The sequence below is a fragment of the Taeniopygia guttata genome, chromosome 4, assembly GCF_048771995.1.
Source record: "Taeniopygia guttata chromosome 4, bTaeGut7.mat, whole genome shotgun sequence".
Classification (NCBI taxonomy): domain Eukaryota; kingdom Metazoa; phylum Chordata; class Aves; order Passeriformes; family Estrildidae; genus Taeniopygia; species Taeniopygia guttata.
In genome coordinates, this window is record NC_133028.1 from 71,084,979 (window position 1) to 71,107,720 (window position 22,742).

The following is a 22,742-nucleotide window of genomic DNA, read 5'->3' on the forward strand; positions in this document are numbered from 1 at the left end:
CTTATTATAAAGAACATCTATTTATTTGCTGAGTTGAAAGACACCCGCAAGGATCATCTTTTGTAATATGTGTATGTAATGATAAAGTTATATTTTCTAATTAAATATTTTTTTATGCCACTTATGTATCTCAAGACCATTAAAAAGATGAATAGAAATAATATTAACCCGTCCTTCACTTTTATAAGCTTTTCTGGACATGTTTTCTATGTCTTGATAGTTTTAAGAAATAATAATGGAATGCATCCCCCTCCCTCTGTTAAGATAACACACAAAAACACCCAAACCAGCTGGATATGCAAAAGGAAACCTTAGGTCATAAAGCTTATCGAGATATAGAGAAGTGCTTGTAAATTGAAAGAGAAAAAAGGTAACAGTTAAACTATTCATTGCTGATCTGAGAAACAAATCTTAGAATGACAATGTGTGACTAATGAAAGTGCTAGCTGAAAAAGATCAGACTACTTTATTTGCATTCTACCTTTTGTTTGCTCTGCAGATATTACAGAAACCTTTTAAAAAACAGCCTATGTTATTTTTTTTTATTCTTTATTTATTAGGATATAATATTCACAGTCTTTCCATGCACTAACCTCTTTATATTTGTAACTTTTAGAGCCTGATTTCAATGCCACACTGCCTTGATAATTTATAAGAGTTCTCCATCAAACAAGCAATCCTATTATACTAAATAAAAGCATTCCTCTACAAGTTCTCTTGTTTTTAATGTTTATGTAATCAATAGTAGTGATTGGTGATTTTTTTCCTGGTTTTGTATATTGGCCTAGTAAGAAATTTAAAAGGTGCATTGGGAGAACTGGTTCAGTTGCATTCAGAAGTAAATATAAACATCTATTTAAAAAATAAAATCCAATTTTCTATATTAAAGAAACCCATCTTCAAATCTTGTTTTATTGAATTAGAAGGCTGATTAAAATGAGAAAATATTTCAAGTGTTACAGGCTTTACTATTTTTTTTAATGAAATCAATGATATCCAAGTGTGTTACCATGTAAACATGGTTTCATGATTTAGAGATAAAAATGGTATAAGAAAGCTATGGAAGAGCTTTTTTAGCTTTTTTGTGTTTTTTGTTTTTTATTTTTTAGGAACATGCTAGAAAGGTTTTAGCTAAAATCTTTCAGTTAAATTTGTCAATATTTTGTTTTTACTTGTGGCTCAAATATGCATTTGTTGCTTGAAATGTTTTTCAGATAAAATTGAGACATCAAGACTGCAAGAATAGTAAATCAGTTGTGGGAAACAACATTTAAAATAACCAAGTTTCACAAGTTTTCTCCCTTCATGATTTTTTCCTTCATCCTTTTAATGTTATTAATTTTTATGAACTAGCAGTAAAATAAAAGAGAATGCCCAATTTTTTTAGGTAATTGAGGTGTAGGTAGGAGCACCCCAGACTACAGATTCTGGGTTAATCTGCTTCAGTTTCAGGGATGTCAAATTTATCCTTTTTCTACAGCAAAATAGAAACCAGCTGGTTTAGAGCTCTGTGTAATTGTACCCAGAACAAAATCCAGCACAAAGTCTTGGCTTCACAGGCATGAAGTCCATATGCCTCTGACTTCTAGGAGGCATCAATGGTAGTGATTTTGGTACCTGTATGTAAAATAGAATATTAGGTTTTTGTGGTATTTTTTGTCCCCTCACCACATAACATAATGATACTCTGATTTAAGTCTTCAACTTATCACCCCCTTTACCCTTGACCTTCTTTCTCTATCTAGCCTATGAATGAGGATGTCAGGGATGAATAAAAAGAATCAAAGCTTTACTTAAAAATGATGGCCTGATTTATGTTGAGCAGTTATAGAATTGAATGAAGTCACAAAATAATTGAAGTTCAGACAGCTGGCTGAAAGTTGATGGATCAAGACTGAAAGAGAATGGATTACTTCATGACAATAACAAAGTCTCAGTTTTGTGTGCTAAAGATTACTTGAATTTCTTGCTGTTTCAATAATTATAATGGAAATGTAATAAAATAATTACAAATAAGTGTGTTTGGCAACTTCATCATCTTTCTATTTTAGGATTCAACAGAGAGTTTTATCATATGGGATTTATTGCAAAATTTTTTCTTTTATTTGTGAATGCAATTCTGAATCTTTGAACATGCTCCCTATTTTGGCATTGGAGTGCAGTCAATATCTTATAATGAATCTACTGTCTAACAAAAATGCTTTAAAAATGCAATAACATCTTGAATTTCTTTATTAGAATTTTTTTTGTGTATGTAAATCTTAGTGAAGTGAACAAATATAATGTTTACATTTTTCACTCCGACTTAATTAAACACAGTCATTCTCATTTTACATGTCTTTTGCACTATATTTGAAAGAATGAAAAATTATGTTGGCAGTGAGTTTGAGCACTGTTGCTGAGGATACTTAGAATTGATCTCAAATTATTAAAATGGAAACCTAAACTAAGCTTCTGACTTCTTAAACTAAAGCTAAACTCTGTCTTTAGATTAAGCACTGCCTACCTCTGCCCTCTTCCTGGCTTTGCCTTTTATTTATCTGTAGCTTTATGACAGAAAACTAACAAGAAAAAAAATCTTGCACAAGTAGGCAAATGTTAATCTCAGTTAATAGGAAAAAATGTACATACTCAATACAATCATCCCATCTCAAAGGTACAGTGAAGAACATGGAGAAATTAAAGCACTGGGCTACTCTTCCAGCTTATGGAATGCATTGTGTATCCTTCTGGTAGTTCTGTTGAAGCCTTTAGAGAGGAGATGTGAACTTAAGACAGACACAGTAATTGACATCTCATGAGTAGCCTTCATTCTAAATGTAAATTCTACTTAAAAATGAGCAACATTTAGAGCTATTTGCCTAAGACTGTAAGCTGTCTGGAAAAAAAGACCTCATTTCTTCAAATATTTGTCAGTTCTTTAAAGGCTGTGGTTGTAATTTGGCAGTGTAACATCTCTGGAAGTTGGCTTATAGGGCAAGAATTTCTAGGTAACAAGACTAGATCTCTTCTGTTGTAGAAGCTGATGTTCAGTTAAAATACTCACCTTCCCTACTTAGAAATATTTTCCCATCTTACTGATTCTAGAATTCTAAGATTATTGGCACCAACCACTAACCCAGAACTGCCATGTTCACCATTAAACCGTGTCCCCAAGTGTCACATCTATATGTCTCTTAAACACCTCCTGGGAGGGTGACCCTCTTACTTCCCTCAGCAGCCTTTTCCAATGCTTGACAAACCTTTTGTTGAAGAAATTTTTCCTAATATCTAATCTAAACCTCCTCCTGTGGCTCAGCTCAGCAGCTGTCACCAGCACCCCCAGGTCCTTTTCAGAGAGGTTTACTTAATGAAAAACCAGCATATCTTCACATAATTTCTCTCACTGTCCTAGGAGGTAGGATCTAGAACAATTAGAAGTCACCATCCAATCTGCCATCTCAATTTACTATTTTCCAGGCCCTACGTGCTTTTATCACTTACAAAAATTTCCAGTTCCTAAATTTTACTTTTCTAAGAAGGCCAAATCTTTCAGGTTTTATTTTATTGTTTTGAAATCTTCGAGGCTTCTGCTGAAAAATATGTGTATTTCTGTATTTCTTTTATTGTATAATAACATTTTGGGATAATTTTCAAGTATGACAAACAGCCTTTTTTAGAGCTCTTACTACTTTTTGTTTATATCATAAATAAGCGTTTTTATATTTATCCTTTCTTAAGAATTGTGTTGACAAAATATAGTTTTTTATAGCATTGCTTTATATAAACTTTCAGACTAGTGTGCTGGTTTTGCATGGCCTGGTTTCTGGTAGCAGGGGGGCCACAGAGGTGGTTTCTGTGAGAAGATGTGAAAAGCTTCCACCTGAAGGCTCTGAAGATGGACATGATGCTGGCCAAGGCTGGGCCAATGAGAGATGATGGTAACACCTCTCTGATTACATATTTAAGAAGAAATCGAAAGGAAAGTAGTGGTGCAGTTTTAATTCCAGCCAGAGAAGAGGACGAGGTGAGAAAATATGAGGGAAACCACATGGAGACACCAAGGTCAGGGGATCCATGGGGATGCAGAGATCTTGGTAGAACTCCCATTCCTTGTCTTCAATTGGTTTCAGAACAGAGGAAGCCCACAATTGTCTTATGTTCCTAAAAGCTATTTGTCAGTTTGTGTATTCTTCATTATAAACCCAGCTAACTAAACATTGTGCTGATGAGCAATCAATTATTAGTTAACTACTAACTCCTAACTTCATCAAGGCCTACTCATTTATTTTATTTAACTCTAGTAAGGCTTATTTCTAACTAAAACCTTAGCTCCTCTAAAATCTCTAAATTCCTTAAAATTTACGTTTCAAGCAGTTTTGGTAGGATTGCTGCTCATGAGATTGGAACCACCTGGAGAAGTTCACGGGTGTCTCCTGTGGGAAGGACCCCACAGTGCAGCAAGGGGAGAATTCTCTTCCCTGTGCAGCAGAAGAAAACCTCGAGTGATGAACTGAGCAAAATCCCTACACTGTGTTCCCCTGTGCTATTGGTGGCAAGGAGGGAGGGGCTGGGGGAAGAAAAGCTGTTTTTAAGGGCTTATTTTACTTCTTATTATTTTTCTCTGATTCTGTCAGTAATAACTTCAAATGACTTTGTAACTCTAAATTAAGCCTGTGTTGATCTGTGATTGTTTTTTTTCCTGGAATTTATCTCAACTGATGGATCTTTCATTGAATTTCGCTGTCCTGTCCTCTGCCCAGCTGTGACAGGAGAGGGTGAGTGAGCAACTTTTATGTGTCCCTAGCATTTGGCCAGTGTCAAACCACAACAACTAACTAAAAACAAACCCCAGAAGCTTATTACTTTACATGAGAGACTAACTTTTAAACATTTTCCTCCCCCCCGTTCATGCTTGATACAGGTAACATCTATTCCTTTTATACACCTCTCATGATGATTTAATTTTTTTTTTTTCAAGTTTTTCTATAGTATGGGATTTTTGAAATTTGACTGCAGAAATAATTCCTTAGCCTTGAATTTCTGTATCAGATATGGACAGGTTCACTCTTTCTTTTGAGAAGTGCTTCCTGCTCATTTTCAGCTTCTTCAATACATTTTTAATTTCAGTTTATGGCAATTAATGGATAATTCTCTATGTAATGAGTACATGATGTACCAAATACCAGCAGATTAAAGAATTTTCTATACTAATTTCTGCATGTCCTGCTGAGAATCTGTTCAGACTTTGTTCATAAGAACAGACTTTTGTCTGTGTCTGTACTATCTATAGCTAAATATTTTTGAGCAGAAGCAGGTAGGCTTTTGTAGTGAGAGTGATGGTGACAGGATGGTGCAGGATAAAGAGAAGAAACCAGGAACTTTAAGTTACATGTAAACTTTTTGGATGGGTGGTGAAAGATGATAAAGATTTAGGAAGTAGACTTTCTAAATCTTCCTCCGTGCCATCTTATCTGGGAGAAATGGATAACACTGTGTTTAAGTGTTTCTTTTTTCTGGTGTTTTTCTGTTTTTTTCCTTCAGTCTGGAGGAAAATGTAGCCTGAAATGGAAGTAGCCTAAAATCCACTTTAAAAGTATAAGGGCTAAAAATAGGCCAAAAAAAAAAAAAACCCAAAAAAAAACCCACCAAAAAAACTAGGGGGAATAAAAGGTAAAAACCATCACTTTTGTGATCTGTAAGTTGTTCAGAATCTTCATGTAGACTTGGAACAAGAGTTGCATTAGATTGTTGGAAGTTGAGCTAGAATTCAATTTATGTCTCCCATAAATGTCTTAATTGAAGTTGTAAACCTCCATATTGAAGGTTTTACTCCTCTACTGATGTGTGCAAACAGCTTGCTAAATGCCAGTAATGTCCAGAACACCAGAACACAGTTATTTTGGGGAGAATATCTTCTATTTAAAGGGAGAATATTTCTCTTCTCTTTATCAAATAGAGAAATATAGTCAAATGTAATCAAAACTTTCTATGGGACTTGTCATTAAGCTTTTTGCTGTACATAACATAGTACATGCTCTTTATGAAACAGCCTTGGCAGCTTAGAGAATTTCAAATTAATCTTTTGCTCTTTTGCTTTTATACTTTTTCTGTAAGTATAAAAATACTTTTATAGACATTTGTAGTATTTCCTTTTTTAAGCTACTTTGTGTTCTGCAGAATGAATATGTTGTGCAGGGAAAGCAGTATTTCAAACAGGGAAAAAATATTGTAGGGATATCTCTTTCCTTGCTACATCTACAGCACAGATGTATTTGGACAAGTTTCTTTCCAGTTTGTCCTCTCTTTGTTAGATCACAACAGGATGACTGCTTTGACAATGAGCTCCTTCACATCTCTGCAGAATGCTTAGCAACAGATGTTTTGGAATTCTGTGGTGCTGCATTAGGCTGCTCAGTCAAAATACGTCTGCAGAAAGGCAGCGCTCTTCAACAGTGAGCAACTCTCTCTTTTATTTTATTTATTTTTATTTATTACAGTGAACAACTCTCATCACGGTGTCATTGCTGCACAGAATCGTACGAGCCTGAAAATGAACATTTTGGTGAATCATGTAAACTTCACAACTGACCTGCAGAAGCAGTTTCCTTGTTAGCTGGTGTGCCAAGTTAGCGGGTAATGCATGATAAAAGACAAAATTCTTCACTGAAATAAGGCAGTCGAGTTAAAATAATTTACCCTGCTATTGCGATGGCAATTGGGGCACATTTTCTTGTACTGGAGATTTATCGATACAATCTCTTATGTTAAGTGCATCCTGCTCCTTATGCCAGAGGAACAGAGAATTCCATCGGAGCCGAGCAGTGGCTGCCTCTAATTCTCCAGAAGGTGGTAGCATTGCTCTGTGCTACTGCAGAGCATCTGCATCCTGCAAAAATAACAGCCCTTATTTCACGAATGCCTTATTCATGCTCAGGAGCCATGCTTCTGTAGTAGATTTTATATTTAAATAACTAGAAGATTATCTATAAATTCAGGTTTTATGCCTGTTTGGGTTTTTTCATGCTTTAGAAGTGTATTTTTTATTATTTTGCTTCTTTCTAAGTCGATCTGCAGGGATTTTGCTCTTCAGTACTGAAACAATGAAGGCAACACGGACACAAAATAGATCTAGAAAATGCAAAGCCACAGATCCACAGCAGAAACAGTCTTGGAGGGCCTTCTGCTTGAATTTAGGCTTCAAAGATGTATTACTCTATTGTGAAAGTGAAAAAGCAAACTGATTTTAAGATGAACTACACAATACATCTGCAGCCCTGGGAGTTGTGTGCAGGGCACCCCAGGATCTTGGTGTGGCAGGGAGAAAAGCTGGTGTCCTGTTCTGGTGTCTGGGATGCTGAAAAAGTGTCTCAGAGAAATCTGAGCCTATTGCTCAGCCCCTAAAATCCAGGGTGGTGAGGCTGCTTCCTAGTTTGATTCCTACTCTCTGATTTATCAGTGGCAGAGGATTGTACCTGACTGTCAGTTCTGACAGCTGCAGATTTTTTAATAGTAGAAGGCTTTCCCAGTGGAGCAAGCAGAGAAAATGCTTGTTTTCTTCCTGTGTTTCCTTAAACCTCACAAACCTGATAATGCGCCTGATGTTTCCTTACACAGAAGGATTAAAATAAAAATTATTTATTGTTTTTATGAGGAAATCCATAATAAAGTTAACAGCATGAATGAAAAGTGGTATTTCAAGAGTAGAAAAAAGAAACTTGCAAACAGGAAAATCATCACTCCCTCAATACAATCAACACTTATAGTATGAGGTGATCTATATACCTAAGAATAAGAGAAACAAGTTCAAAGCCAGTTACCTTGATTGATGAGGATTATCTAAGGAAGCAGAGCTCCAAGTGGCCTTTTGAAATGTTGAGTTTAGAAACAGAACACGACAAAAGGCTCTCAGTTGTTATTATGAGCACAATTTAGAAATGAAATAACAGTGTTTTAGATTCCTGTGCACTATGTTCTAGGGTAAATATTAACATAAATTATCCTTTCCTTTAAAGGGCCTTAAGGTTTCTCTAGGAGCAGGTGGGAAGTTCCCTGTAGGAGAACTCACAAATTGTGAGAAATCACAAATTGTGGGAATAGGTGGGGAAGGAGTTGACTTCTAGCTTGGAGCAGAACCCATGTGCCTTGGATTTGTATTCAGTGTGAATCAGTGTGAAAGCAGCTGCAGGGGCATTGCAATGGTGATGGAAGACCCTGGATTTGTAGAAATGGTAGTGGTGGCATAATAGTGGAGTTCAGGGCACTGGGCTTCTGTTAAGAAGCTGTAGAGTCTGGCTTCTGCTTCTCTGCAAAAACCCAGCCCTTTTAGCAATTTATCATAGCACCTCATAGGAAAGAAATTCCTATGTTTCCACAGAAAGAGAGCAACCAGAGTGCAGCACTGAACTCAAAAATGAGTAATGCCAGTTCAGTTGGAAGAAGGGGTGAATAATGTATTAAAAAAACTGATTTTCAAGGATTTCTTTTAATAGCTTGCTATTTAACACTATGAGTTTCTGTATTGAAACTTACCCTGTTTCAATATGGTTAGCATAAAGGGGATTGCTACTGCATGTACACTTTGCCTCACAATTAATAAATTATCTAATTGATCCATCTGTAAATGCTGTCTTCTGGGCTGTGTAATTGCAATAGGTGCAAACACCACTTTTCCACTAATCTCTGTGGTTAAAACTAGAAAATATGCCTGGTTTCTAACTTTTGACTGCAATAAGAGCAACAGCCACGAGGATATGTATGCCTGACAACTCTTTAAAATATAAACCCACTTCTTTTCCCTGGGGTCTTTATTCTCTTAAAGTGTTAATGAAGCTATTGCACTGTCCTGGTTTAGGGCAAATTTGGAAAAAACCTCTAAAGGGGTTTCTCTAGAAAGCAGATTCAAGCATGGTTCAGGAAAAGATTTTCTTCTCTCCCCCAGCCTCACTCTCAGAACCAGTCTTAAAGGTGCAAAACTTATTGCTGGGCTAATTGTATCCCTAGACAAATGGGAATACAATTCAGCATCATAAAGCCACCCCAGGACGTTAAACTTCATGCATGTTCTATCATTTGTTGAAGTATATGCCACATTTTCTCAGTTTTAATTCTCTTCTCCCCATTTTACTGTTTCCTTGCAGCACGAGTTCAGTGGAGGCAGAGTCCTGTGTCTCCTTTCTAATGGGACAGCCCACAAATAAAAATTGAAAGATTTTCAACTGGAAACATTGAAATCAGTCTTGCCTTCCTAGCAGACTCCAGCTACTTTCCAGAATTTAATATTCAAACAAATTCTCTCTAAATCACCTTTATGTCCAGAAAGAGATGTAATAAATCATCAGCATAGGAGGCAGATGATGTACAAACCTATTTGGCAGTAGTAGCTGTTGCTTTTTCCTTACTAATGACTTTCTGACAAGATTTTTGTTTGATGTTTCTGTTATCTGCTAAAGTTAGAATGAAAAATCAGACCAAGGCAAATTCCTAATGCATGCAGATCTATAGGTATCTATTGAACTTCAAAATTTCCAAGGCAAAGTGTCTTCAAAGGAGTCTGGGCTTCTTCCTGTCCTTGCCCAGTTGATTCCCCAGTGCTGCAGAATCCTCTTCTGAAAAACTCCTGGTTTTTTGTTGGTGTTTTTCTTTTTTTTCTTTTTCAAAAGCCTTGAAGCTGATTTTCCTCTAGATGGCAGGACCACTTTAGGCTTCATAGTAGTCACTGAGTTATTGCTGGCCCTGGTCCCCAAGGCAGTTCTGCTAATATAGTTGCTGGGAGAACTTTATATATGGTGAATAACTGTGGAGGGATAGGTGAGAAACAGCTCCTGAGTACTCTGCATGGAGCACTTACATCTGCTATTCTGACACTCACCTGTATCTCTGAGCTACTTACTCTTCAGTGATGCTGTTTGCCATGGAAAAATATACTATATATTGATATAGTACATCAATACCTTAAGCTTCTCCCTTATGAGTTCATAGGGCACAAAAGGCAAATTTCATGTGAAATAAAAATGAAATCTCTACTGCAATCTCTGTGCATTTCAAGAAGTACAGGCTACATCAAGGTGTTATATCAGTCAGTGTTGCTTTTCTCATCAGTGAAAACAGCAATGGTTGTGTGTTGTTGCCATATCAAGTCACCTTCCCACTACTTGCTTAGTTTGTTTTACAGTAGCAACTCCACACATGCAAGATCAAAATCATTGCTCTGACACCACCACTTCCTTTTTATACAGAAATGAAGCATTTCTTCTATCTTTTGTAGAAGTAATTAATCTGCTGAAACAACCTAGGGGCTCTGTCATGGAAGTGGGATTTAAATATTTTGGCATTCAATACCAGTTAAAGGAATTTAATTAAAAAGCTACTGTTTAGCTTTCCTTTCATGAAGGGTTATTCTCTGTATGTAAATGGTGACAAACAGGATCTTCCTCTCTGAGATTCTCTTAGAGCTATAAAAAATGTAGGAAGATGCAGCAAACTGGAGGCTTGGTTCAGGGTGATAAGTACTGTAGCATCCCCATTTTTATAACTAAAGGTGTCTTGGTTACTTGTAAGGAGGTTTTTCAAACCTGTTTGCAATAGTGCCACTTCAGGTTGGACCTAAAATGATTGCCACTATAGTCTGTTTTGAAAAATCAGGATGAAATTAAGAATTCAATAAAGCAATCTGTGAAAGCGGCACAGGAGTGCCAAAGTGATTTTGTTAATGTGCTCTGAATAGGCATGAGATGCTCTGAGATGATTCAAAGGTATCCAGGAATTTGAAATCTGCTTTGATTATGCTCATGTATTTATATTATGTTTGGACCACATTATGAACTCATTTGTAGTTGATAATTTATTACCCTTACCAGGATGAAGTTAATGTTAATTTTCCTGAAAACTGGGACAGGAATAATTTTCTGCTTGCTTCCATTTAGCATGAGTTTGAAAAGGGGGTTTTGTGGAAGTAGATAACCTTTTTCATCAGACATACATATTTGAAAAAATTCAGTTTTCCCTTTCCTGATATTAAGAAGTCTATAAAGCCTAGTAATTCTTAGGTCTGCATAACTTGTAGCTCAGCATATTGCTAAAAACTTTCCTGAATCTTAAATTTATAGATATTTCCTGACCATACATATTGAAAACTTTGTTTCCTTTAATGTGAACAACCTCTTGGTATCTTAAACAACAGCATCATGGCTTTGTGAAGCTAATTTTTCCTGTCAACACAGAAAGAAACATCTGTTGCTTCTATAATATAAAATTGATAGAAACAATTTCTAACTGTTGTTTCTGAAGACTTTCTTACAGTGGCTTCCAAGAGTTGGTCTAGTGAGATCAGTAGATCAGTGAATCTAGGTGGTCAGTAAAATATATTATTGAATAACTGCGTTAATAATGTTTGATTTTGTAAATTGATTAATACAAGCATGATGGTGATGAAGATTATTCTGTGGAAGAAGAAAATTACAAAGTTAATAAATCAATTTTATACTTGAGGTTGCACTAAGCAAAGCCTTTCTGACATCCCTATTCTTTAAACTTTATATTAAATAGCTCAGAAACAGATAAATGCGATACATTTCTTATAAAATCTTTTAAAGTATTTTAATTGGTTACAAATAATGTCTCAGGGCTCCTCATTTAAATGACACTATATAATATGGTAAATTTTGCAGTCTTATGATGCATTTTATTTCAGAAGACAGTAAATATACTTGGTTAGATATCTGAAAAACTTGAATAAAACTCTAAATACATTGGAGAAAGACAAATATGCTATTTTCCCTGGGGGTGGAGGGGGGAGGAGTATTTGAGCTTGGGAAACTTGCAGAAAATAAGGGCTTATTTAAACCAATTTCAATTCCTATGATTCAAAACAAGCTATCTTTGAGAATTGAATGAATACAGGAGTTAAGTACATAAAGACATTTTAAGCATTCTCACTAAAATTTTTTTCTCAGTAAAATGATTTCACTAAATCACTGTTTCACAATATTCTTGAGTCTTTTACTTGCATAATATGACTTAAAAGTAGGACCAAGGCTAGAAAAGTGACAATGTCAGTATTTTTATTTACCTGTTGATTGGTGAAAAAACAAAAAAAGTGTACTGTAGCTATAAAATTTCTGATAACATTTACATGGAAATTTACAGTTGTAACAGAAAACAAACAAAATATGGTTTAGATTACATTTGAGTCACTAAAGCATTTAAAAAAAATTAGCTAAATTTTCATTCAGGAATGGCCCTGGAGTGGTTCTATTCCTTTCTAGAAATGAAAGAAAGCTTACTCTGTCTGTTAAAAACTAATACTTTTTTATCAATACAACTGAATGAGTGAATGGAATAAAGAAACTGCCCTGAGTTTTAACTCTTCTGTCTGAACGTGTACTTAAAAGGATATGGAAAGAAAAGCGAAGGTAAATTAAGTTCCTTGTTTCTTTCAGGTATTGGCTGTTCTTGTGCTAGGTAATTGTTAATAAATGAACTTTCATATGAACATTTTGTCTGCAAGAATGGTATTTTCAATTTATACAGCACTGGCAGGCTTTGTTTCCAGCTGATCTATTTAGAAATTGCTTCTTGTAGAGAATGTACCTTATCAATGTTGTGAGCTATGAACATGCAAAGAGCCTTGTGAGTGTAAAACAGTGACAAAAGGTCTGCAAGTCACAATTTTATGTCATAAAATATTGTAATTTTATTTCTTCAGATGATGACTTTGTAAAGGAAAACAGGTTCCAAACTGAATCTGCAAAAGATCACTTTGTAAAGGAAAAGAGGTTCCAAATTGGATCTGAAAAGTGCACATCCATCTTTCTCAGAAGAGAAAGAGACTATCAGAAATGACAGAATAGTGTATTTTCCAAAGTTTGAAGGAGCCCATTACTTTATCCAAAGCGCCTGAGACTATCCTGCCTTGCTTTGCTGATGACTAGCATCTCACCACGAGGCTGGAGGTGACGTGGAGGAGCTCTGTCCTGCTGACACTCCTATTCATGGTACTTTGTCTCTGTTAAATGTCACTTCTGCTCACCAGCCAAGCCTGCAGAATAAAGGGAAAACCTCTAGCCCAAAGATGCAGCAGGAGGGGCAGACAGGTTCTCAGCTCTGATGGATTAACACCTTGTCACAAGTCATGCTGTGTGTGCCTTTAGCCCCAGGAGTTACAGGATATGCTGAGTTTATTCACTGCTGATGCACGAGGCTGCACTCCAGTGAGACTAACCAGACCTTGTGTGGCTTCTTGCATACCTGTGTGTTAAGGTTTTGTCCAGGCAGGATTTTCCTTCTCATTTATCCTTCACCCAGACCCCCACATGTCAGTAAAACTTCAACTTTTACTGTATAAAAGCCATGTAGATTCAATTTCTTACATGGAGTCAGAGGCCTCATCATACGCTAGGGGTGGCAGAGGTGTGTCCTGGTATTTTTCCAAGTGGAAGCAAGGGACAACATCCAGGTCCTGGCATTGCTCCAGTGCTCAAAGTCTTTGCCAAAATAGGATAGTATCAGTAGGAGAGTTGAAACAGCCTAAAACTTCCCCTGTTCTGTTGGAGGAAAGTGGTGTGGAAGAGGGAGATGGGGAAGAGATTGCTGTGGTGGGCTCCTCTGGCAGAAGCAAGTGATCATGGAAACAAGATCCTTTTAATAAAGGTATTTGTTTTCCAGTTGATCAGAAGTTGATTATTAAATAATGTTGTGTTCTGCCAGTGAAATTGAATTCATTTTAGAGTTGGAAGTATATTGGAAACCTCTTTTTTTTTCTCCTAAGATCATGGTATTTCAACAAATTTGAGTAAAATGAAACCTGTTTTAAAAAATGAAAGCTTGCTTTCAGCTTGATATGATAAGCTAACACTGTAAAGGTAATGAAAAAAGAAGATTAATGTTATCTACTGCTAGCTTAAATACTTTTGTTCTTGTTCTTACCTACCTTCTAAAAAAAGGCCTCCTCCTTAGGTGCTGTGCAAGCCTCCTCTTTAGGTGCTCTAAACAGTTCTCAGAAGCCTTTGAGAATTAAATCTAAACTGTGCCTTAATGTGCCATGACATGAAATGCCTTTTCTAATAACCCTACTGAAACAAAATCTGGTCCTTGCCTTTCCACAGCCCTCAGTGTCCAGTTGGTTTTGAAGTCAGCTGAAGGCATTCCTGGTGATAGATGATTGTTGTTAGGCTCTTGCAGGCCTTCTTCTTTATCAACAGTGTTGGCAACTTTGAGAAAAGCAGCAATACTCAGTTTTAATATGCCTGTTAAAAAAAGATGAAGAATATGTTCAGGGAGGTAGTAATGTAAATTCTAATCCGTTCAAAAGGTTTATGGCTTTCTGAGTTCTTGGAGGAAGTATATCCTTGAAGGCAAGGAGAGAATTATATCTTTTGAGAGGGATTAATTTCAAAGTTAATTTTTAAATTTGTCTTTATATCCTGATGCCTATGTCTGAGTGCATTTTTTGTGTTATAGGAATGTCATAATTATGAATATCATATAAATTATTCAATATAATCCTGGATTTAAGAAGCCTCCAACTATTAATATAAGAGACTTTTAAGTATTTCAGAACCCAAAAAGTAAGCTGGGAGCACAGTAGCTTCTAGAGTCTTCAAATGGTCACTGACTTCAGTATGTTGAGTAAAACTTTTCAAGTGTTATTATATCATGCATGCTGGAAAAGTTAAATATATTTTTATGGTAAACACAAATATACAGTGCAATCCTCTAATAAAGAAACAAACATGTTTCTTTAGATTAGAAGTTTCCAGGTTCTTCCTCTCTGTACTGACTGTATGCCAAATTCTGCCAGGGTTGTGCAGTAAACATCAAACTGAACTTTGCAATTTGCATTTCAGTGGCAGGGGAACTTGGAGCCACTCTTGCTAGAAATTATCACTGTTCCTATGTGCAACACTGTGGTGAAGAATGCTGTCAATAGTATGAAGTTTGGCATCAAAAACTAGTAATTTGACTTCCTAATTACCTGCTAAAAATCTTGTTAAAAATGCATCATAACAGAAAGCCAACAATGACTATGAGCATGTGTGGAAGCTCTTAAGAAAAACTTCAAAAATCTTCAAAGGTATTTGTACTCTGTGTACTTGTCTTTCCTTTTAAATAGATTCCTCTTACATTTTTTTTCCTCGACAATATGGGGGTTTTATGGTTTTCAGCATCTTTAGGCTTTTTTTTTTTTTAATATCTCATTTTCTACACCCCTGTTTTGATTATTTTTCTTATTTGTTTTTTTTAAATGGTTTGTTTATATATATCTAGCACTGAGCTTTTTAGAGAGCAGGAGCTTATTTCTTCAGAGAAATCAGGTAGTATTTTAAACTTATTATCAATCTTATCCATTTAAACCTGTTGCTCTGAACAGCTCTAATGAAATGCCTTGAAGATATCTTTTTAGGAGGCTTTTGTTTTATGAATCCCTCAATTTTGGGACTATATTCTATTTAAATAAAGTAATATAGCTGCTATCCAACACCATGTTATTGGCTTGTCTGAATCACTGGCAGTTGAAAAAATAGATGATTTTTTTAATGCTATTGTGAATCCCTCTCATGGTGTGAAATTTGATTTAAGTTGTAATCTTACACTGCGGATTTCCCCACAAATATTATTTCTAAGTTCCATGTGCATTTTTTTTAAATTTCAAAAAGACAAGCTTTTGACAGAATGGATCAAAATGAAGTTGCCTTCAGTAAAATACATCTGATTAACATAATCTAACTTTTTTTAAAATAAGTGTTCTATAAAAAAAATGTTTATCTAAAACTTACAGGAAAAATCATTCAAGAGGAAACTTTTTTGAAAAATCCTAACTAGTTTTTGGAGAACTAGTTATAACAGGGCAAAGCATATATGGAATTTTCTCCCCAGTGTCCTTCCAGTCCTCAGTCCCAGCTATCACTGCTCAGGGTCGTTTTGCCAGATTTCTGTGTTCAATAACCTCAGCTGCATTTTTTTTTTGTTCTTTTTCCACAGACATGATTCCATAAGGTTTGAGAGAAACTGAAAATTTCTCCCTAGTTTTGTTGTGGATCACGTGAACTTTTTTGGCATTTCCTGATGGTTTGATTCAGTGCCTTACCTGTATGGGAAAGGGAAATAACCTACTCATACTCAAGTCTCTATGCTGCTTGTGATTTTATAGATGTTATTATATGCAATTTTTTCTACCTCTGTTGCAATTTCAACATAGTACTCTGTGATTAACAAAGTGATAAGTCCCTTTTTCCTTTTGCCTTTTCATTTTTCAGTCTAACAGGCAAACACTGATAGACAAAGACATATTTGCAGATGTGTGTGGGGGTATGGAAGTCTCTTTAGGCTGCTGATGTGTGCAAACTGTGTGGAAAAAAAATATATAACCTACTTTATGACTGTTTTTGTGGGAGTGTGATAGAGAATTCATGAATATTCAACTGCTTATAGTTGTAATTTTGTGTATTTTTAGACCAACATTAATAGTTTTCTATAATTAAGGAAGCAAACATGTTTGTGTGATGGTAATTCTGGGAATAAAATTAGAAGGATTTGAATTCAAGTATATTTGAGGAGTTTAAAGTCCACAATATACATATTTGAAAGAAAATTTCATTTAAATGGTTGTCACCATCTTTTCAGCATGATCCAGTAATTCTGTTGAGGACTAATTATGTTAATGTCCTAAAATATGCTTAGCAGCAGCATTCAGCTCTCGAATTTTTTTCTCCTCCTATTTTTTCTTGCCCCATGAGCAATCTGTGATAGTTGAGCAGTATTACACTTGACCTGAACTTGTGTTCATTTTGTGCCTACCTCCATGCAGCAGCAAAGCAAACTTGACAGCTTAATTCTATGTTAGGGGAATGTTTGCAGGGATAATCCTATTCACACTGCAGGATAAGGATGCCCTGCTAGTGGCTCTGGCCTATAAAACCATTAGCTTTAAATTGTGTGCTCACATTGTGATCTTCTTAGTCTGTAAACCAGCTTTTTTTAACAGTTTATTGGTGAGAGTGGGTAATTTTATTATACATTTTCCTAGCCAGTGCCTACTTCCTTTTAAAATGTAGCAGCAAAAAGCAACAAAACCTTCATTTCCTATGGATTATCTGATAGAAGACACATGATATTATGTTTTAAAGCTGTAAATGGTTTGGATTAAATGGTATTTAATGATAAAAAGGACCATCTTGGTGCAGAGTTCTAAAGATAATGTTTCACTGGTCTGCACAAGTGAGACAGAGAAGTAAATAGACAGAATTTAGATTAAGATATCTCCCTGCCTTTTTCTTAACTATTTTACAATAGGCCAGTATTACTCCTGTATGCATTAAAAAAAAAAAATGATGCTATGGGATAATTTTTGGTTTTGCTTTTGTTTTTCCTCCTGATTGGAGATAAATCTCAAAAATAGCTTGATTATTTTTTGGTAATTTTTTTTTTATATACTAACCTTAATTAGGAAAAATTTATTCTCTGAAACTTCTTGGGATAGGCTGCATTGGAACAGGCTGCCTGGGAAAATGGGGAAGTGACCATCTGTGGAGGTTTTGAAAAAACATCTGGATGTGGCATTTTGGGATATGGTTTAGTGGTAAAAATGGCAGTACAGGGCAACTGGTTGGACTTGATGATCTTAGAGGTGTTTTCCAATCTTAACAATTCTTGGACTCATACAAAGACAATCAGACTTAAGAAACAACAATGGCCTGTAATTTATAGGTAGATGTACAGAAAATATATTGATATTGTATGTTCAAATAAAATTATTATGGCTGCCTTTAATCCTATCTAGAGGTGGTTGTCTTAGTTTTGCAGATGTGGAAATAACAAGAAAAGTAGTCAGACTCTTCAGAGCAGATAGGGAGTGATCCTCATGTCCATTCTTCAGTGTTGAAACGTAGAACAAAGAGGGTGCTAAAGTGCTAAAGGGCCCCCTGTGATAGAGGTGAAAATCCTACACCCAGGACTGTGTTCAGCCAGAATTCCCAGACTAGGACCATGTGCACATGTTTTTCTGACACTAGAGAGAAGGTACTAGCCCAGTTTGACCTTTTGTGCCCACTGTTCATACCCTGTTTTATTGTCTTTTGTTCCTGGATTTTTCCTGGTATAGCTGCAAATGATGATATTGAATTCAATCCAATTCAATCCTACAAATCAATCTGAATTCCATTTGGGTGCTCAGTAGAGAAAGTGCAAATTAAATCTTTGGCTTCTACCTGCAGCCTTGGTGCTCTGAATCTTACAAGCTCAATAGGAGATTAATTTATCAATTTATTGCACGCACTTTGCATCAGCAGCCAAGACTCACGTGTCTACTGCACTTCCAAGGCTGAAGACTTTTTACCCAGAGCTATGACCAAGAGTTTGGCATGTTTTTTGCAGCTGAAGGTCTGCTCTAACATGTTCTGCTGCCCTGCTGCAGCTCTGCCCTCAGTGGGATGGTACAAACATTAAATACCACAAACTACCTGTGCTGGATTTACAATAACGTGCCAATATCTGTCACCTACGTTGGACAGTGTGTCCCCAGCCTGAACCAATAGAAAAATGCCAACACCACAGTGAAACATGGAGGGCATGAAGAAGGAGGAAAAGGACAAGGCACACCCAATTCCTCCATCTTGTCCCCTCTGAACCCCTAATCTAGAATCCTAAAATTTTACTTTTGCACCCATGCCACACTTAATTATTACTTATATCAAACACTCAGAGCTGGTAATTCATCCTGTAAGATTGAAAACTCTTTTCCATGGACAGAGATCACAGACAGTGTCTCTGGGGGCTCTGTCCAGGGGGGTTCCTGACCCCTGCCAGGGTCCCAGAGCTTCCAGGGCAGCCAGAGGGAAACCCTGGGTTCCCACAGCATGTACCAGAATCTAAAAAATGGGCAATAAACATGAGAATCGCTAAGAAATAATCTGTGTTTCTTTAACAGTTGGTAGAAAAACAATGAACTATGTTTGAAATGAGACTTTCCCTTATAATTAACAATCTCTCAAAGTCTAGATTTGGGAAGTGGATATCCAGCACCTGATAAACCTTTTTTAAAAATTTTTAATTTATTCACAAACAACCACTATTTTGGAAATGAAATCCTCTGCACTACTAGTCCAGAAGTATATGAGAGAATAAAGAGTTATTTCACTATTAACTCAATAAAAATTAGATTAAAAAACTGAATTAGATTAAAAAACTGATGGAGAGGGGAAAATATATGACTTTAGTACATGAAATTAAAAACTTAAATGAAAAAATACCTTTTTAGAAAAAAAAAAAGGGTTATGATTTTTAAGGTCCCTGACAAGGATTTAGTGACTAACTGCAGATTAACACTTGGTGAGTTCCTTTTTCATGTGTGCATTATGGTTTTTTCTGTATTAGCTTCAGGATACTTGGTTTGCTTGAAAGAAATGTAACCTCTTTCACATTTTTTTGTTAAGCTTTTCAAAGTGTTATTCAATATCATGAATGGAGACTCATTTCTTGCTTGAGAAAAACCATATTTTTAAACCTCATGAATTTATGTGGAATTTTCACTGTTTTGGATAATTTTCACAAAGGGCTAATGACAAAATTATTGTTTGCTCTTTTTACAAGAAAAATAGTATCTGCCTCTTTATGGTGCTGGTACTGACAGTGCTAAGCTTTAACTGTAGTCCAAATCCCAGATAATTTGGATTTCCCATCTGACCTGTTTCAGAATAAAGAGTAGCATACAGATTTTTGTCATTTATCTTGAATTACAGTGCATAGAAATGCGTATTATAGCAGATGACAAACTATAAGCACAGTGCACAAATTTTCAATGAAGACCTTGTATTTATACAAATATTTAAAAATGTTAACTTGTACTCATCAGTGCAAATTTGGTTTTGTAAGACCACAAAAAATTAATGACTTTCTGCCAAATACTACTATAATAATAAGAAATGGAAACACTTAGAGCTGCATATCTGAATATCATCACTGCCACTATAATACCTACAAGAGAATACCTGGAATAATACTGACCTAGTGGGGTGATATGCCTTCTGTTTTATGTTTTATAAAAAGAAAGGGAAGAACAATGAAGCATGCTTAAAGTACAGATGCAATTTTTGAAAACCTAAAAATAAGACAGGTTTTATTAATGAAAGTTAGAAATAGCTGAGAGGAAATATAATCTTCCATGTCAAAGATCCAGCCTTTCTTTGGGGCTTGTGAACATAAAGAATACTCTAAGGAGCCACTTTCCTGTATTCAAGATTTACACCTGAATGAGGTAGTATAAGGAAAAGAATAGGAAAAAACCGATGCATTTTTCCTCCTTTTATATGAATTCACACACCTGCTGCATGCAAGAAATTATTTTCCCTTGAATAACTTTCCTAAGGGTTTCAGAATCCTTTAAAATGTATCTCTAGTCATCATTGGTTCAAAGACAGAAACAAATGTCAATTAAATGCTAACTGAGTGTAAATCAATAGTGTGATGAGTGGTTTGCTGATAGGTACTCAGTGCAATATGCTATCCCAAATAGAGTCAGTAGAAGACCCAGATAATCTATTTAAGTATCTCTGAAGTCAACACAAAGCCCATAATATCTCTTTTCTTAATTATTTGTTTGACAGAATGGCAGTGCCTAAGAAGTCTCTAGAAATTAAGAACAAATTTTGAATTAGTGTCAGCCTATACTTTAAGCTACCTGTAGCAGAAAGAGGCATGAACAGGATAGGTGTTCAGAACCCAGAGTTAATAACATTACAAGTATTTGAAAACCTTGCAAGCCAGAGGAAAATGTTGAATGTGAATATGGCTCCAAATGTTGCACAAATTTGCTGCCTAGCATAAAGATGAAGGAATACAGTGCATGCTGGATAATATGGATATACCCATTTCATTCCCTTTTATTATTTTTTTTTGCTGATGAGGTTGTGCACTCAGCAGACCTGTTTTGCAATCTCCACTCCAATAAGTCAGTTGCACTTCTATGGATTTTAGGGTACTGTGTCCAATTTGTTTTATATGGGAGAAAGATCTGCAAAAAACCCTCAATAACAGCTATAGTAGAAGGTAGATATCGATGTACTGTGAAGAAAATTGTATTTTCTTTAGACAACTGATTTTCCTTGTCCAATATTACAACCCCCAAAGTTAAATGACTTATACAGCTGTGATGACCTCCTACAGATGTAAAACCTATTTTTTATTTTTTTTGAAAACAAAATGATCTATGTCCACAGCTGTACTTTTTCTAATCCCTGAGGATGAATTAGGCTTCTGTTAATATGCTGGTTTGCTTTCTGCTTTGGCTGGGTGCTCTCACTGTTTACCTCGTATCAGGTCTGGCATTTGATGGAGCTTTGTGAGCTGATTCAGCACACACTAACCAGGGAGTGCAGTGAAAGGCAAAAATGAGGTGTACTGCTCTCAGAAGTGACCTTAATCATTCGAGCAGTGAGAATTACACTGCTCCCAAGGGAGAAAGAAAAGCTGTGAAAATGAAGAGAGCCAGGAGTGAGGTGCCCTGTGGCAGTGATCTCTTGATTATCTCAGTGATCGTGGGGGACTCTGTCCTGAGATACTATTTTCTTTTTTTTTGGCAGAGACTGCTGAACATCAGTCTGACAGTACCCCGTGGCAGCTCTCCTTCTCTTATCAGTATGGGTTACTTGCCTTGCCTTACAGAGAGCGTGTGCAGGGATAGAAAAAAATTGAGACCTAAGTGCCTGGAGTTACATTGAGCTCTGAGTTTCAGTGCTGTTGTGCATCTGCAGTAATTTGACAAATGAATTATGCAGCAGCAACCAATGACTTGAACAGTTTGGTGGGAGGTCAGAGTGGTGCCTCTGCAGCTCCAGAGAATGCAAGAGAAGCCTTAGCATGAAACAGCTAAACAGAAAAAGACTGTATTAGTTCCTTATATATGTTGCTGGATGAAAGAGGTTTTTCCATGTGTGTTTTAGCTTTAGTTTTAACTACAGGCTGTATGGACAAAAATGCTAATACACATGCTTATAGCATGGGTAATGCTAATTGCACACGCTTAGCATTTCCTTGGATCTAAGTCAAGCCAGCCAGGCATTTGAGGCAGTACACAAACAACATGAGGGTGAAATATATTTACTGACCAGAAGCCATGTGGTGGAATGGACTGACAAAGGTGTTCTTCCCTGGAGCAGTAATATACTTGTCACTTTAAAATCCAGTCTTCAGACGCTGACTTGGTACTTGCTACTTTAGCATATTTTACTGGTGAAAACAACAGCAAAGCAGAAAAACCCCCCTGCAAAAATTGAAACCTCAAAATGAATGTGTTTTGACTTTTGCTGTCTAGATCCTGCAAAAGGCTAGTAAGACCTTTGGTGTGTTACCTCTCACTCCTCCATGAAGGACTCTGACTTCTCACAGAATGTGAAAATGCCATGGTCTGCTCCTGGCAACCCAGGACTAGCAGTTGTTTGTGACAGCCTATTGCACAGGTTACAGTTTAAATATTTTTATAGAGTTATAAAGTAGAATGATTGCGCCATCAGTTTTTTTTCTGTCAGAACTGCTTACAATATCGAAGTGGGCAAGCAGTCAGATTTGCTTGTTATTCTTAACCCAATGAAAATAGCCTAAGGGGTGCAGACATCACTTATTGTAACTTGGATTGTGGGAAAATTGTAGGCAGAATCTTCACAGCTACAAATCTGAAATCACAGTTACTGAAGTAGTCAGCCACACTTTATCAACCTACTAGCTCCTATTTCCAGGATAGTTGGCTGGCATGAAGAAAACAGTACATGACA

At 36.2% G+C, this 22,742-nt stretch overlaps 1 long non-coding RNA gene across 1 annotated transcript; it reads left to right on the forward strand.

Annotated features, from left to right (window-relative positions):
* The first annotated feature begins 14,842 nt into the window (after positions 1 to 14,842).
* Positions 14,843 to 16,211, forward strand: LOC140683873 (uncharacterized). The gene is made up of 2 exons (XR_012055447.1): positions 14,843 to 15,052; positions 15,961 to 16,211. It is a non-coding gene; the product is annotated as an uncharacterized lncRNA (long non-coding RNA).
* The last annotated feature ends 6,531 nt before the right edge of the window (positions 16,212 to 22,742 follow it).